At 37.3% G+C, this 16985-nt stretch overlaps 1 pseudogene; it reads right to left on the bottom strand.

Annotated features, from left to right (window-relative positions):
- Positions 1-400: 400 nt before the first annotated feature.
- LOC101281534 (mesoderm-specific transcript homolog protein-like) lies at positions 401-1607 on the bottom strand (annotated as a pseudogene).
- Between the last annotated feature and the right edge of the window lie 15378 nt (positions 1608-16985).

Here is a 16985-nt window from a genome sequence, read left to right as displayed (position 1 = left end):
GCACCTTTAGATAATTCCAATCAGGGCCAGAAATTAGCATTTCTAAATATTTCAGAAAAGTCCATGGAAGTGTTTCAAAGACTTTTATGCAAAAGAATGTATGTCTGTCTTTCTGCATCAGTAAGTAGTAGTGCCCATCAGAATTTCCTAATAACACAAAGACAAAGGCAAGTCCATACACTTGAGCAGATGTCAAAGGAATGAGAGGTGGACTATTAGGTCACTCTTAGAGCTTCTGCTGGCTTTTTACTATATGCTGTTCACCAGTGTGAGTCAGGTGGACTTTTGTGAGAGAATAGTGTTTGGTGGCCAGGACCTCTTTTGGGCTTTTCTTGCTAAGTGGAATACACAACAGATAAGGGATTAGGGGAGGTAATACAGGGAAGCTACTCTTTCCAGCTCAGAAGGAGTTGGTGAAGCCCATATATGCATTTAAGAAGCCCATGGGATCCTCTAGCTGTCTTAGTGGCTAATGTGGTCATCCAGAATCGACACTGTGGACTGTGGCAGCATTTTCCTGTACAGCTCCAAAAACTCTGGATAGGGATTCACTGGATCCAGTGGCCCATAGGTAAAATGAATGGGAATAGGGCTTCCCTGGTGGTGCAGTGGTTGAGAGTCCGCCTGCCGATGCAGGGGACACGGGTTCGTGCCCTTGTCCGGGAAGATCCCACATGCCGCGGAGCAGCTGGGCCCGTGAGCCATGGCCGCTGAGCCTGCGCGTCCGGAGCCTGTGCTCCACAATGTGAGAGGCCACAACAGTGAGAGGCCCACGTACTGCAAGAAAAAAGAAAAAAAAAAAAAGAATGGGAATAGATACAGAGGCAAGAGCTCCCACCCAGCATCTTCTAAACTTCTTCCTTTGATTGATGTACTGCAAGAGACTGTCGGTAACCAAGTTCCCATCATTGTTGCGTATCCCTGCCCACATGTCCCACAGTTCACTCTCAGAGGGTCGGGTGTATGGCTCAAAGACCGGGGTGAGACCTCGAGAGAATACGAAGAAGTTCATCAGTTGTGTGAGGATGGGTGACAGCACGCCTCCAGCTTTGAGAAGCTTTTGGAGAAGGAGAGGACGGTGAGTCTCAGGAAATATACCTCCATTTGACAGAGAGAGACTCTTGATGGTAAGCCGACCAGATCGATTCTGCTTGAACCTATAGAGCAGCTCCTGAGCAACGATATCCCCATAGTTGTGAGACAACAGGTTGATCCTATGGTTCTGGAGCCCCAGATGCTGCAAAAGAGCCTCCACGATGCTGGCCTGCTCGAATATGGAATAGTGATGTGGTCTTGGTTTGTCACTGAAGCCAAAGCCTAGGAAATCAAGGGCAATCACTCGATGAAACCTGAGGGTCACACCTTCCCAAAACTTGTACCAGTCATAGCTGGACGTTGGAAAGCCGTGTAAAAGCACAACTATCTCTGGACTTCCAACACCCACAGAGTCTTGGTAGAAGATATGCAGTCCCTTGTAGGTAAAAAATTTGCCTGATAACTTCCATGAGTGAAGAGCAGGGGAAAGCCGGGGGGTGGGGTGGGATGTGCAGATAGGCCACAAGCAGGGGCACAGCCAACAGCCCCACCTGGACCCACCACTCCCTCATCCTGATTCAGGTAAGACCTGGGCTACAAGACTCCATGTTTGGGGACCCGGTTGCGCATGCCTGTTGGAAGATTTTTAATCACAGTTTCCATTTCAGTGCTTGTGATTAGTCGGTTCATATTTTCTATTTCTTCCTGGTTCAGTCTCGGCAGGTTGTGCATTTCTAAGAATTTGTCCATTTCTTCCAGGTTGTCCATTTTATTGGCATAGAGTTGCTTGTAGTAATCTCTCATGATCCTTTGTATTTCTGCAGTGTCAGTTGTTACTTCTCCTTTTTCATTTCTAATTCTATTGATTTGAGTCTTCTCCCTTTTTTTCTTGATGAGTCTGGCTAATGGTTTATCAATTTTGTTTATCTTCTCAAAGAACCAGCTTTTAATTTTATTGATCTTTGCTATCGTTTACTTCATTTCTTTTGCATTTATTTCTGATCTGATCTTTATGATTTCTTTCCTTCTGCTAACTTTGGGGTGTTTTTATTCTTCTTTCTCTAATTGCTGTAGGCACAAGGTTAGGTTGTTTACTTAAGATGTTTCCTGTTTCTTAAGGTAGGATTGTATTGCTATAAACTTCCCTCTTAGAACTGCTTTTGCTGAGAGAATTGCATTTTTGCACATATCTGATCCATTTTATTCATGCCCTATTATTAATCTTTCCTGTCTGTCTTCCTGCCTTCCACACATCTGTTGGAGTGCTTATCAATAGGAAAGTACAGGTGAACTAGGTCAAGACTTAGATCCTACCCTCGAGGAGTGCACAGTACAGTGGAGGAGAGCGACATATTGACAGGTTATTACAATACAATATAGAACAGTGGGCACCATTAGAGTGTTGTGGATGAAGTGCTTCCCTGAGCTATTTATAGACCTCTTAGTATAATCTTGGCACAATCTTGGTAGAATTTTTGTAATTTCTTTATATTGACTGACTCCCTGTTCTATGTTTGTCCTCTCTATGGGTTCCTAAATATACAAATAAATATGCAGAAGACCACAAACAAAATTCTACTAAACATTTATTATTATAGATATTTAAGAAAAATTTTTCTAGAGCTGTTGGGTAAATTCATTTGTTTATTTAAATAGTCACTTCATTATTTCTTAGTTTTACACACCATTTGTTCTCAGGTAGGTTATTTTCTCCAGATACTTGTCCAGGAAAGTATCATTTTCCTTCAATTTTTCCTGAAGCCCTAAGAGACAAGAAATAGATCTTTAATTCATTTTGAATTAATTAAAAAATTATGTTTCTTTAATAAGAAATAGTCTTTTTGGTGATTTTTTTTTCAGTACTTCACCTAGAAGAGGGCATTTTTAATTGTTTTTATATTTATTTATACCCACAATTTTCAAAATTACATATTCCCCCTTGCTTCTGCTATCAATTTTGTATGCAAACTAACAGCTGCACAGAATAATTTGTGGCTGTTTTTCCCCAGAACTTACTCTGAGCTTCTTGAAAGAAGAAAAATAACTCATGGTTGTCTGGATTCCTGACTCAATCATGGATTTACAATTTTGTTAAATTAAATGATCAAATTGTCAAATACTACAAAATTTTAGGGAATTAATGTTATTGGCCATCTCACTCTTTCCCATCATTTAATATATTCAGAATTTTCATTTTATTTGTAATGAATATCCTTCAGTTTTACAGAATGGTACCATACACATATAGTAGGCCTACAATATTTTAAATATTTACTGTATCCAGAAGAATTACAGCACAGCCATGACTTTTATTAGTGTATGCTATGATCTTTGATCATTTCATTTGCTTTGAAGTTAAATAATTTTACTTTAGGTAACTATTATAAGTTTTTATTTATGAAAAAGATTCTAGCCTTTCTAAATCACTGGACTTTTTGAGCATACTTTTGGGTATGGAGTTCTTTTTTTTCATTGTATACTCTTTAATATTGAGATATTAGCCCTCTTCAAGGGAATGACACTAAAATATCTTTAAAAAAGTCCATGAAGATGAAAAAATGTTGTGAAGAGAAAATCCACTAGTCAAAAATATAAAATTTTGTAAATATAGAAAAGTCATAATAATGAATGAAATTAAATTTACTTGACAATGGTTGTTTTAAAATGTTCATACTGGCAAGAATATGGTCAAACAAATATTTGGCCTGATAGAATGCAAATTGGTACAACCCTTTGTGGGAAACACTTTGATAATATAACTCAAGAGTCTTAAATATTCTTGTTCTTGCTGACCTTGTAAACCAATGATCTATGTATTATAAGGACTGTCTAAATTTTGGAAAATAGCTCATTGCATATGGGTTTAAACTGCATGGTTATATCATCAAAAAAAGTTAAATAGAGTAAGTCTTTAAAAAATTAGAGAAGATCAAAAAGTTCAGGAATTTCAATCTTGGCCTCTGTGAGCACAGTTCTTCTCAAAACTGCTTACCCCATGTTTTTTTTTTGTTTTTTTTTTTTTTGCGGTACGCGGGCCTCTTACTGTTGTGGCCTCTCCTGTTGCGGAGCACAGGCTCTGGACGCGCAGGCTCAGCGGCCATGGCGGATCTTCCTGGACCGGGGCACGAACCTGTGTCCCCTGCATCGGCAGGCGGACTCTCAACCACTGCGCCACCAGGGAAGCCCTCTTACCCAGTGTTTTTAATAGAAGCTGATTCCCTCTCTAGCATTCTCTGTTAACTTCCTAGTAACTGAAAGCATGCAAGTCTATGATTACTGGTAGATTTATACCAAATCCCATGGATTAAGGAATTTTTAACCATTAATAATTATATTTATAAAAACCAATTATAAATAAGTGTTATTAATGTTGAATTATTTAAAATCATACATCTATGTGTATATATTCACCATTAATATGAAATACAAATGTCCCTAAAATAATACACCAATAGGTTAATGGTGGTTATATTTTGGATGTGGAATTGTGTGATTATTTTCTTTGCATTTTTATTTCTGAATGAATAAAAATAAAATAAAATGCTAGTGGGACAAGGAAACATGTCTTAGATATAAGCATAAAAAAGCCACGATTCATAGCTAGTGGTGATTTCATCTAACTCTGCAGTGGAGCTTCTGATCAGTGGACTCTTTTTTGCTGCTGTCACTTTTAAGAGAGGAGGGCTCTTCCTAATTTTTCTCTGGACAAAAAGTATTAATCAACTAATGTGAGCATACTCCTGGAATATCTTTTAGCAGCTTTGGAATTGCTGATATTCCTCTTTCATTATTGAGTGTTCAGCATTCATTCATGATTCTAATCAACCTGTTTCGACTTATACTACTTATATAACAATTATAATATTATTTATTCACTTGTTCACGGAAGAAGCAAGGGAAGCTTCTTGCTATACTCCTTGAGAAAGTTGCACACATTCTGCAGTGCCATTCAAATTATTTGAGAATCAACGTCCTGAGATAAAACTGACAAAGCAGTTGGGTTTCCTCCTAATTCAATGATGATGCCTTTAGTAGTCACTTCTCCTTTTTTCTTTGTTACTCATATTTAGTACTTCAACGTAAATCCAGAGCAGAATCACAATTCCCTTTTGTAAGAACTATTTTATTCAATATTTTATCCAATATATATATTGTATTCATTTATTTTAATGTCTAGAGAGATCGTGTTAATATTCATAGGGTGACTGATGACTGAGCAGGTGAAGTGCAGTTTAGGTTAAATGATCCTTTGTAGTGATTTGAAGGAAACCGCAGGGTATGACGTTTGTATTGAAGCTCAACTCCTCTCTGGCAAGCCTCCAGAATCCTGACACGTGTTTTCTGCCCAAAGTTATTCACTCCACAGAAAATATTAACAGAAATTTGCCTGAAAATCTTGGCATACCAATATCTGTAAGGGGTGTATAAAATTAAGGCTCAATAAAATTTCAGAAGTAGAATATTTGTGAGGTACAATTGTCAGGGCTGTGAAGTTTTCGCTCTTGCTTGATTCTTCCTTCCTTAGAAAATCGTTGGTTATAAAAGACATTTCCCAGAATCACTGTGCAAATGTGAAAGAAAATGAGTAATAATAAGAAGTAAAAATAAAAGTCAAATAGTTTGCACCTTTATTCTTTAATCTACATTCATTTCTTCAATTCTTTCTGTCTCCCTTAATAATCTAAAGCCGAATTAAGAGCTTTCTCATAGAACTCTAGTGGTTCTCACGCCTTTATTTCCACAGTTTTTAGTGTTAATTGCTAACATGGACACAGGAACATAGGATTTGACTGTTCTGCCCTTACCTGGTTACAAGAATAGGCTTGTATCAGAGTGGTCATTCCAGTTCTTCCTTGCAGCCTGGTAAATATAATGACGTGACTTTGGTGGAAGTTCCTGTTGCATCTTTAGTCCCAAATGTCATTCATTTTGTGGTGGCTTTATACATGCCAAGAATCTGGAAAAGATCTGAAACAAATATGCAAACAAAACCAATAAAACAAAACAAAAAGAAAAACAAATATCAGGATATTAGTATTATAAAACTCAAAACAGATAAAATTTTGGCATAAAATAAAGACTAGAAGAGCTCCAGAGGGAATCACTGCCACTATTTCTACAGGGTTAGTCTGTTATGTCATCAAAATACACAGTAAAAGGTGAGACTGGTTCTTCCTCTTGCAAGAAGCTGAGGAAAGGTCAAAAGGGGACTTAAATAAAAAGGTAGGCTTTTGTAAATGTGTGTACTTTCAAGAGGTATTCACTAAAGATTGCCTGAGTTGGGAGTGGAAGTAGTTGAAGAATTTAGTAGTGTTAATAATTAACACTTGTTAAATGAAGTAGAGAATCACCTGGATATAAATACAGCAGAAAGAAAAAATCTCTTGTTTAAACACAGTTTAAACACAGTTATCTCTTGTTTAAACACAGTTTAAACACAGTTTAAATCTCTTGTTTAAACACAGTTATCATTTTATCTGGCTTGCATAAGTAATTACTTTATTCATATTCCCAGGCAAGTGCTTTATTAATTTGGATTAAAATGAGTTAGAATTACTTGCAAGAAATTCTTTGATATTATTTGGAATGCTAACATTTGTGACGATCGGAGAATGATTTGATTCCTCTGTTTCATTGGCACATTTTTACAGATTCCTTAGACTTCAGGTTCATGAGCTATCCGAGGAGAGATTTTCACTACTTTTTCTTTTAAAGCTGAAGAAACTGGGGCACTGGGAATTTCACATACTTTTGGGTAATAAACTGAGGAAGAGGAATAGTATCCAGTTTTCTTCCAAGATCAAGGTTCTTCTCACTGCACTATGACTCTTGCAATTACACCACAGCCATTTTCGACCTCATAGAGGAGTTGTTTCTTAGCCTTTTGGGGGAGTAAATTTAGAAGATATAAAAGCTATAAATCTGTTTTAGGAGATAAATCTTCTAAACTTCTCTGCGTTATACAATATCCAGATCAATAGTGTATGTCTATCCATACCTTTCCCTTGGCTTTCAAATACAGCCTGGAATCATTAGCACAGCACGATCTGGCCTGTGGCCTCCAGGATCTGGCTTCACTGTTGTATCTTACTCTCCTTACCCATCAGAGGCTCTACTCAAACTGAACTCTGGAAACTTTTTTTTTTTTTTTTTTTGCGGTTCGCCGGCCTCTCACTGTTGTGGCCTCTCCCGTTGCAGAGCACAGGCTCCGGATGCGCAGGCTCAGAGGCCATGGCGCACGGGCCCAGCCGCTCCGCGGCACGTGGGATCTTCTCGGACCGGGGCACTAACCCACGTCCCCTGCATCGGCAGGCGGACTCTCATCCACTGTGCCACCAGGGAAACCCTCTCTCTTTTTTTTTTTTTTAAACATCTTTTTTGGAGTATAATTGCTTTACAATGGTGTTAGTTTCTGCTTTATAACAAAGTGAATCAGCTATACATATACATTCCCATATCTCTTCCCTCTTGCGTCTCTCTCCCTCCCACCCTCCCTATCCCACCCCTGTAGATGGTCACAAAACACCGAGCTGATCTCCCTGTGCTATGCGGCTGCTTCCCACTAGCTATCGGTTTTATATTTGGTAGTGTATATATGTACATGCCACTCTACTTTATCACAGCTTACGTTTCCCCCTCCCCATGTCCTCAAGTCCATCCTCTAGTAGGTCTGCGTCTTTATTCCCATCCTGCCCCTAGGTTCTTCATGACCATTTTTGTGTGTATGTGTGATTCCATATATATTTGTTAGCATACGGTATTTGTTTTTCTCTTTCTGACTTACTTCACTCTGTATGACAGACTCTAGGTCCATCCACCTCACTACAAACAACTCAATTTCGTTTCTTTTTATGGTTGAGTAATATTCCATTGTATATATGTGCCACATCTTCTTTATCCGTTCATCTGTCGATGGACACTTAGGTTGCTTCCATGTCCTGGTTATTGTAAACAGAGCTGCAATGAACATTGTGTTACATGACTCTTTTTGAATTCTGGTTTTCTCAGGGTGTATGCCCAGTAGTGGGATTGCTGGGTCATATGGTAGTCCTATTTTTAGTTTTTCAAGGAACCTCCATACTGTTCTCCATAGTGGGTGTATCAATTTACATTCCCACCAGCAGTGCAAGAGTGTTCCCTTTTCTCCACGCCCTCTCCAGCATTTATTGTTTGTAGATTTTTGATGATGGCCATTCTGACTGCTGTGAGATGATATGTCATTGTAGTTTTGATTTACATTTCTCTAATAATTAGTGATGTTGAGCCAAAGATATTCTTTTCGTTTAACCACTTTTATCTTTTCCATCATTTTATTTCCCTAGACTTCCTTGTAGAATACTTTACAAAATCTATTTTGCAGTGTATATACTCTTCATCTGTAATCCATCTTTTAATGGATGTAACCCATCTTTTAATATTTTTATTGTTAAATGTTTTAATAATATTCCTAGAATTTCTGCACTGTTAATTTCCCAACCTGCTTGTTCTTTTAAGAATGCATTTTTTCTTTTCTTATAAATGATTTTATTCCTTCTATGATTTATATAAATACTGTAGACATAATCATTTTATATTCTACTCACATAAGAGTTATTTTAATGGATTTTGAATCCTACCTTTATTTTATCTACTGAATCCCAGAGATGATATACTGATTCTATGTTTTAAAATGTTTTGTTAGAAGCTAATTTTTTTTTTTTTTTTTTTTTTTTGCGGTACGCGGGGCTTTCACTGTTGTGGACTCTCCCGTTGCGGAGCACAGGCTCCGGACGCGCAGGCTCAGCGGCCATGGCTCACGGGCCCAGCCACTCCGCGGCATGTGGGATCCTCCTGGACCGGGGCACGAACCCGTGTCCCCTGCATTGGCAGGCGGACTCTCAACCACTGTGCCACCAGGGAAGCCCTATAAGCTAATTTTTGATTGGGATTATTTTCCTTTATTTTTTCCAATGAGAATGCATTGTGTTTTGGGTTGTAAGAGTATCTCTTCAGAATGCTTTTATATGTATTTTGATTCATTCAGAAGCATAGCGTAAATCAAATAATATAATAATTTTGTGGCTTAAGATTCAGGAGCAATGTAGAAGATCTAAACTTGAAATGAAAAACTGTGCTTTTTATAACTAGCCTAAAAGTTATCAACAGTGCAGATTATGCAGCTGTGGGATATGGCCTACAACATCAATGACAGTAGAATGAAATAAGGATAACACTGAATACTCAATACTACATATTTAAATTAGACATGGTGCCTCAGTAACAAGGTGTGTCTATGCACATGTGTAGGATTTCATTTTGTGTGTAAGTGCATGTGTATAATGGAATTTGGAAAATCTGAGAGGCTTGAGGGAGCTGGTTGTTCTATAGTAGTGTGTGTATGACAAATTAGGACCTTGAAATTATTACTTTAAAAAAATGGAAACACAGACACCTTTATAGAGGTTTTTTTTAAATTTATTTATTTAATTTATTTATATTTGGCTGCGTTGGGTCTTCGTTGCTGCACACGGGCTTCCTCTAGTTGCGGTGAGTGGGGGCTACTCTTTGTTGTGGTGCACGGGCTCCTCACTGCGGTGGCTTCTCTTTGTTGCGGAGCATGGGCTCTAGGCACACGGGCTTCAGTGGTTGTGGTTCATGGACTTAGTTGCTCCGCGGCATGTGGGATCTTCCCAGACCAGCGCTCAAACCTGTGTCCCCTGCATTGGCAGATGGATTCTTAACCACTGTGCCACAAGGGAAGCCCAAAACACAGAGCCACCTTTAATGCATTAGAAGTATGTAGAAGAGTGACTTGCAAATATTAGTTATTTAATACATGGTTTCATATTTGCATAGAAAAAGCATGAATACAACTATTTTTTAAGTAAAAATAATTAGGGCAAAAATAATATTTACAAGCGAAAAAGTTAGGCTGTGACTATAATTTTCCAGGCAAAAGATTCACTAAGCTAGTGGTAGTGGAGATAAATATTCAGTTTTATACTCAGGAGATTTTACAGAGGTCGAACTAAGAGGATGACATGAAATTTGGTTGTAAGATTAAAGAAAAGAAAGAGCTTAAAATACTGATTTTTGTTCTTGTTTGTTTGCCAACTTGTGATAAAATCAGATATTAAAGACATTTTGGGGGAGAAAATTAGAGACCAATTGGGGCTTTATATATTTAAAGTTTCTCCAGGAACTTTAAATACATGGAAGGCTATAACTTGCTAGAAGTGTATATCATATAGGCAGATGTTAAATTTCTATGAATGGATCATATTTCCAGGATAGCATATGGGTGGGAAAGTAGGAAATGGATAGGGGGAGGCTTAGCAACTGTATGCATATTTGCACAAATTGAAAAAGAATAGTTCAACTAAGAAGAAACTGTCCAAAATAGAAGAGCTAGGAAAGAGTTATATACTAAAAAACGAGATAGGAGAGTTTTAAAATATAGGGATCTAGATGGAAATGATGAATCTTTTAGATAACTTGAGTAGAAAAGAGATTTAACAAGAGCTATTTGATTTGACATGTAAAAAGATCTTGCTGATATTTATAAAAAGGGTTTCTTCTTGGGTAGAGGGATTGGTGTTTACTGAAGCGGTTTGAAACATTGGAAGTCCCAGAACTTCTAGATATAAGAGGTTTTATTGCTGCAACTCATTTGGAGCAATTGGCAGGCTTGGGACTACATCATGCAGCACTTTGCATGAGACTGGAAAAACATCAATGTCCTTATTAAATAACAGTGCTGGAAGTATGTACTGCAAGATATTCTTGAGAGGGTGATAAAGTAAACCTTCTCAATTCTTAATTGTGGAAATAGAGGCATTACATCAGATTAAGAAATTATGGGGCTTCCCTGGTGGCGCAGTGGTTGAGAGTCCACCTGCTGATGCAGGGGACACGGGTTCGTGCCCCGGTCCGCGAAGATTCCACATGCCGCAGAGCGGCTAGGCCCGTGGGCCATGGCCGCTGAGCCTGCGCGTCCGGAGCCTGCGCGTCCAGAGCCTGTGCTCCGCAACGGGAGAGGCCACAACAGTGAGAGGCCTGCGTACCACAAAAAACAAAACACACAAAAAAATTATGATTAAGGTAAAAGGAAGCGTTATGTACATTAATGTACATTAAGTACATTTGTTGCATTAGGAAGTAATAAAGTAAAACTATTTGCGGGCTAAAGGGAAGGAGGCAAAACATCAAGCCCAGGAGTCTAAGACCCACAATGCACAGGGTTACATTAACTCCATATCATGTGCAAATGAACTACAGGGAGCCATTTTAGAGAGTTATTCAACTTGATAAAAGATTATCTAAGATGAAACCACCACATGATCTAAAATAAATCTTCCCCTTAATATACACTACTCACATGTGCATGTGCAGACACATGCATTTCTTTGGCACAGAGGTAGAAGGTAGTACTGAAACTTCTAGGTGAATGTCAGTGATGGTGCATTGGTCACCTGAAATGGCCACCTTGATCTCTTTAGCACCTGACTCGGCTGTTATTGTACATTGGAACTGAATTAAGTTCTTCTTAAAGTGAGAGGCAGACCCGCTGGACAGAGACCCAGCCTTGTAGTGTTAAGAGAATGAAGACACAGCAGGCACCTCACAGCAGCAGCTGTTCCACTGATCTGTAAAAACAACCGGAGTTTTATAGTTAATGAACTCTAATATTTTGGTGCTGGATAAGATTAATGTACATGAGCTATTCCCAGCAATGACTGTAGGTTTTACTTATATGTAAATTAGATAAGATGGGTTGAACAGTTTAAGATGGGGTATCCTTCATTGTATGAAGGCAGCTGTTGGCTGTGTACTGAGGTATAATTTACACATATGACCCCCCTCAACCACATAACCTACACACAAGCACCACAAACACACACTTACCCATCAAAACAGAGAACAATTAATGTTGAAATTAAAGAGCAGAGATAATTAAGGGAGCAAATTTATAGAAGAGTTGGGTAGGAAATGAGATCCAAAGTGTAGATGGAGAACTAAATGTTACAGAGTATAAGGGTAACCGTTTTTTCTGGGAGTTGAAAAATGGAGTAAGTGTTATAAGAGTTAAGTCCAGGTGAGATTATGTGAACCTAAGAGATGCCATATATAATAGTTTGTACTTCTTTGAAGAGGCAGACATAATATCATCAACTAAGAGGGAGGGGTAAGATGGGTGGAGAAAAGTGGATAATGAGAAGGGTGGAAAAGACTTTGTGGCACAAAGAATGCCAGAAGAACCTGAAAATCGGCAAGTAAAATAATGTTCTTACAAGGTAAGAGGCTATCCATTTATACTAGTGCCAATAAGCATGGTAATGAGATTTTCTCTAACAAAGCTTAGTGGTATAAGGTTAAGAATTAAATTGAGTGGTCACAAGAGGCTAAAGTTCAAGATCTTTATGTGCAGACAGAATTATTTTAAGTGGATCAAACACCAATTTCATCTGATAAACTGTGCCCAGGATTAATGCAGTTTTCAGCTGTTTTATGAAACACTGATTATATTCCTCTAATGTGCAATGGTGTTTTTGTGGAGAGCCCTGAATTGTTACCTTCTAAACACACAGCAGAAAGAATAACCAGAAATTGACTTTATGTCTAATTATACTAGTTTTAAAAATTCTAAACATATCAATTCATCCAGATGATTTTTTTCTGAAAACTTCATTTAATTCTAAATCTGCATTATAAAATTTGTACATGATTCAAAAATACTTAAGATAAATTCTGCAGCTTCAGATGACTTAATATAATATGAAGTAGAATGATAAACTGCTTTGAGATCCGAAGACCATCTGATTGTAACGTTTTGTCACTATCACTCTTACACAAAGATTTCACTGAGGAAGAAAAATGAAAGTCTCATAGGTGACAGAAAATAGTAGTGTGGTTCCTATTTCCACAGTGTTCTTCAAGAATGTACTAGAAAAATGCTTTAGAGCAAAAATGCCATATAAGTTAACATGGAGAAGTAAAATATTAGTATATGCTTCAAATAGACTTAGGGTGCACAAGAGAAAATCAGAAAAAAAAATTCTCTAGGAAATTAAGTAAAAGGAAAACGTGATTTTCTAAAAAGTTTAAAATACATTCCTGTTTATTTTCACCTAGCTTGTGACTCCCTAAAACTAGACACATTTTATGCTCTGCCCAATCCGACAATTCCTCCATGGTCTTCTGCATCCGTTCCTCTTTATCTCTGCATGTGATCTTCCCTCTGCTTGCACATCCTCTGTCTTTCCACCAATTTCTTTGCCAGGGTACACTTTAGGCATCATGGCAAGAGTCACCTCTTCCAAGAAGACTTCCTCATACTGCTTACACGTCTGTCTGAGCACGTTTTACAAATCCATGCCCCACTTGAATAATCAATCCCCTGAGGATGGCAACTAAGTCATTTTCCTGTCTAGATCCTCATGCTTTAGCATATGAAATTTCACATTTTAAATGATCAATAAATAATTTGTTGTGTGAATAATTTATAAAAGAAATTCTGCATTAAGTTTTGGAGGGGATATTAAGCATATCTTCTAGAGATATTTCTAGAAAAAAATATTTAAATATGTAGATTATCAGTACTTCCCTGGCAGTCCAGTGGTTAAGACTCTGCACTTCCAATGCAGGGGACACGGATTTGATCCTGGTCGGGGAACTAAGATCCCACATGCTGTGTGGCACAGCCAATAAATAAATAAATAGATTGTCTTATGCCTTTTATGCTGTTTACCCACACCCAGGTATGCTGCCATCTTTGCTGTTCCGTGAACACACAAAGTGTACGGCACCAGTTGAGATATCTATCTGGACTGTTTTCCTTAGTAGCCTCTTAGCTACTTCCTCCACTCCCCCCAAGTGTTGCTTAAATTTACCTTTCCAGTGAGACCTGCTATGATTCCTGTGTTCAGAGTTCCAGCCACTACCCTCCCCCCATCCCAACACCCCTGTTCTCCCTAAACTTACTCACCACTTTTGTTTTTCTTTTTCTGCAGCATGTATCAGCATCTAACATGCTATAATTTATTTATTTTTGTTTTTTTTTTGTTGTTGTTATTTTTGTTGCTGTTGAATTCTGTTTCCTCACTAGAAAGTAAGCTCCATAAGGGCTGGTAATTTTTTCACTTAAGTTAACAATTGATCTTGTTAATAAAGAACAGAGGAACATTGCTCATCATCCAGTTTTATAAGGGTTAAGTCATAACCCATTACAGTTGCCCACCTACAGTGCACTCTGAGAGGAATTCAGGATGAAAAACAGGATGAGGCACTGTGTGCTTTGGGGAAAAAAAAAAAAAAAAACCTTAGATAGTCAGATGTGTATCTCAGGGAAGAATTTCAATGACCCCAAATTCTTTCATCTTCCCATACATAGAAAAGCCCTAAAATCATTAGCTTGAGATATGTATTCTTTATGATTAGCAATAATCTTTTACCAAACAGTATACTTGACTGCATGTATTTCCTAGTCAAAAAAATATAAACTGGCCTCTCCCCTACCCTACCTTTTTGGAGCAGTTCCTCAGACCCAACTGAGTGGCTATCTCCTAGGTTACAGTCTTCAGTAAAACCCTGAATGAAACTTAACACACAACTCTTACATTGTGCATTTTTCTTTAGGTTGACAATCTAAATTCTTAGAATCGTGTTTGACATAAAATACACACTCAATAAATATTTATCAGTTGAATATATAGAAGAACCACCCCCGCTTTAACCCCATTAGACTGTATTTTACTCAAATAATTCTTCATTTTATTTTTTTGTTTGACCTTTAGATAATCTGCACAGAGGGTTAGGGAAGGTGACATTCAAGATAGAACCTCACTGAAGTGAGTGACACAAGAACTACTTTGATTTAGGTGTTTCTTTACTCTCTTAATTCATCTGTTTCTTTCAGACACATCTATACAGAAAATATTTACTTGAACATATTTGATTATTTCCCTTCTACACTACATCCTGTTTAAGAATCTGCAACCACAGCTGTGAAAGTAAATGTTCATTACACCATCCCCGAAAAAGATTAATCAAGTATGATTAAGAGAAGTCTTTGATAGCCAAGTGCAAAATATATATTTAAGAACTGGAGCTTTATTATAATAAATATTAGGGATTTTGTGAGATATTGAGTAAATATTACTAACTGTGCTGAAAATAACTGTGTTAGATTTTGTAAGTGAAGCTGGAGGATGTAAAAGCCCATGGATATTTTAGGAAATGTTAACCACCTTGTTTACCATTCAAGTCTTTCAAAAGAGCTAGTTTGAAGTCAATTCAAAAAAGAGTAGGCATTCACTCAGAGAAAATATTCCGCTGATGGTTAGCATAGAAGTCATTTTTACTGCAAACTTGTGGAACTTATAATTCTCATTTTTGTGATTGTGGAAATCACATATAATGACTCTCATTCAAATTTAGCATGAAACACTGGTTTCAAACTTCTACTTTCTATTCATCTCTGTCACTTTACTTTTTATTTTGAAAGCCAGGTAGACATAAATTGAATTTGGTGGCTAGTGAGGAAATGTTTGTAAATCATAAGAAGAAGCCCAATCTAAATTTAAATCAGTATACCGGTATCTTGAGTAATAAAACTAGTACATGATATAAATTTCATTTCACAAAGGAGCCAAATTAAAGCAACTGTAGTTAAAATGTGAGTCTCTTTGCATATTCCTCCTTTTTCCGGTGATTGGAGAAGGAAATATTTGTTTCCTTTGAAAAATAAATTTTTTGGAACATTTCATAATTGTTTTATGATATATTTACATATGTCAATAATGAATCTTAGTTTGCATTAAAGTTGTAACAGACTTTTTTCCAAACTAAAAGTAAAATCAATGTTAGAAAACTGATAGTTCTGTTCAGTTCAGTCAACTTTGAGAAAGAGTGCCATGCAAAGAAAAACTTGGCGTCGATAGTGAGGGTTGAGACATGGGGGCATTACCTTGTTAAAACAAACGTTCTGTTTATCCTAGATTATATAGACAATGGAAGGAGCTAATAGGATTGCTTACTCTGACACAATGACAACCAGAGTTTGATAAGGTAAACTTTACCACAGATATGCAGCCTCAAAGACAGTTTTCAAATAAGAATGATCATATGTAAGACCTTGGCTATTAAACCAATCTCTCAAAAGATCTGTTACGAATCCTACTCCAGAAAATGCAATGAAGCAGTTTATGGAAAAAAAAAGAAAAGTCAACTGTTGTTTTAATTCTCTTCTCCCTCAATTTGTCTACCAGTTGGAAACCAAAAGTGATGTGTCTGAAAACTGGTTGTCACCCTGGAGTCAGACTAATATGGGTTCATATTCCTGTTGTTGCAATTTATTATATCTTTACTCTTGAACAGCTCACTTTGGCTATAAGTTTATTCATATGATATATGGAAATGCAACAATACCTAACTTTTAAGGGTGCTCTGAATTTTAATGAGATAATGTTTACAAAGCACTTGATGCAATCCAGCTTTCAGTAAGTAAATCAATATATGTACATTAGCCATTACTTTGATTATGATGATGACTACAGCAGAACTCTCCTGTTCCTCCCTACCCACTATCCAAAAGAGAGCTCCAGGACCCAGAATGACACTTTTTTTTTTTTTTAAAGGACTATGTCAAACTCAAACCTTTTGAAAAATTTTATTAAAGAAAAAAATCAGCCAACGTGAGGCAGACTCAACTTTCACTCTAGGGAAAGTCACTAGGATAGCCTGCTTCAACTCGTTGGTTTTGTTCCTCATGCTATTTTGCCAAATTACTGCCATGGTACCTTTATAATATATTTCTTGATTTTGATACATGGTTATTGTTTTGAAGATGGTGCTATCAACCAGGTGTCCCTGAAGAGTTTGTATTAGTACATATTGTTTCGATTTTGTGTGGTTATTGAGATTTTGTTCCACTTCAGATACCCACCATAAACTTTGAACTGTTTTTCTGGGAA

Source organism: Orcinus orca, chromosome 14, assembly GCF_937001465.1.
Source record: "Orcinus orca chromosome 14, mOrcOrc1.1, whole genome shotgun sequence".
NCBI lineage: Eukaryota > Metazoa > Chordata > Mammalia > Artiodactyla > Delphinidae > Orcinus > Orcinus orca.
Note: the sequence above shows the minus strand (reverse complement) of the source record. Positions and strands in the feature narration are given on the sequence as shown.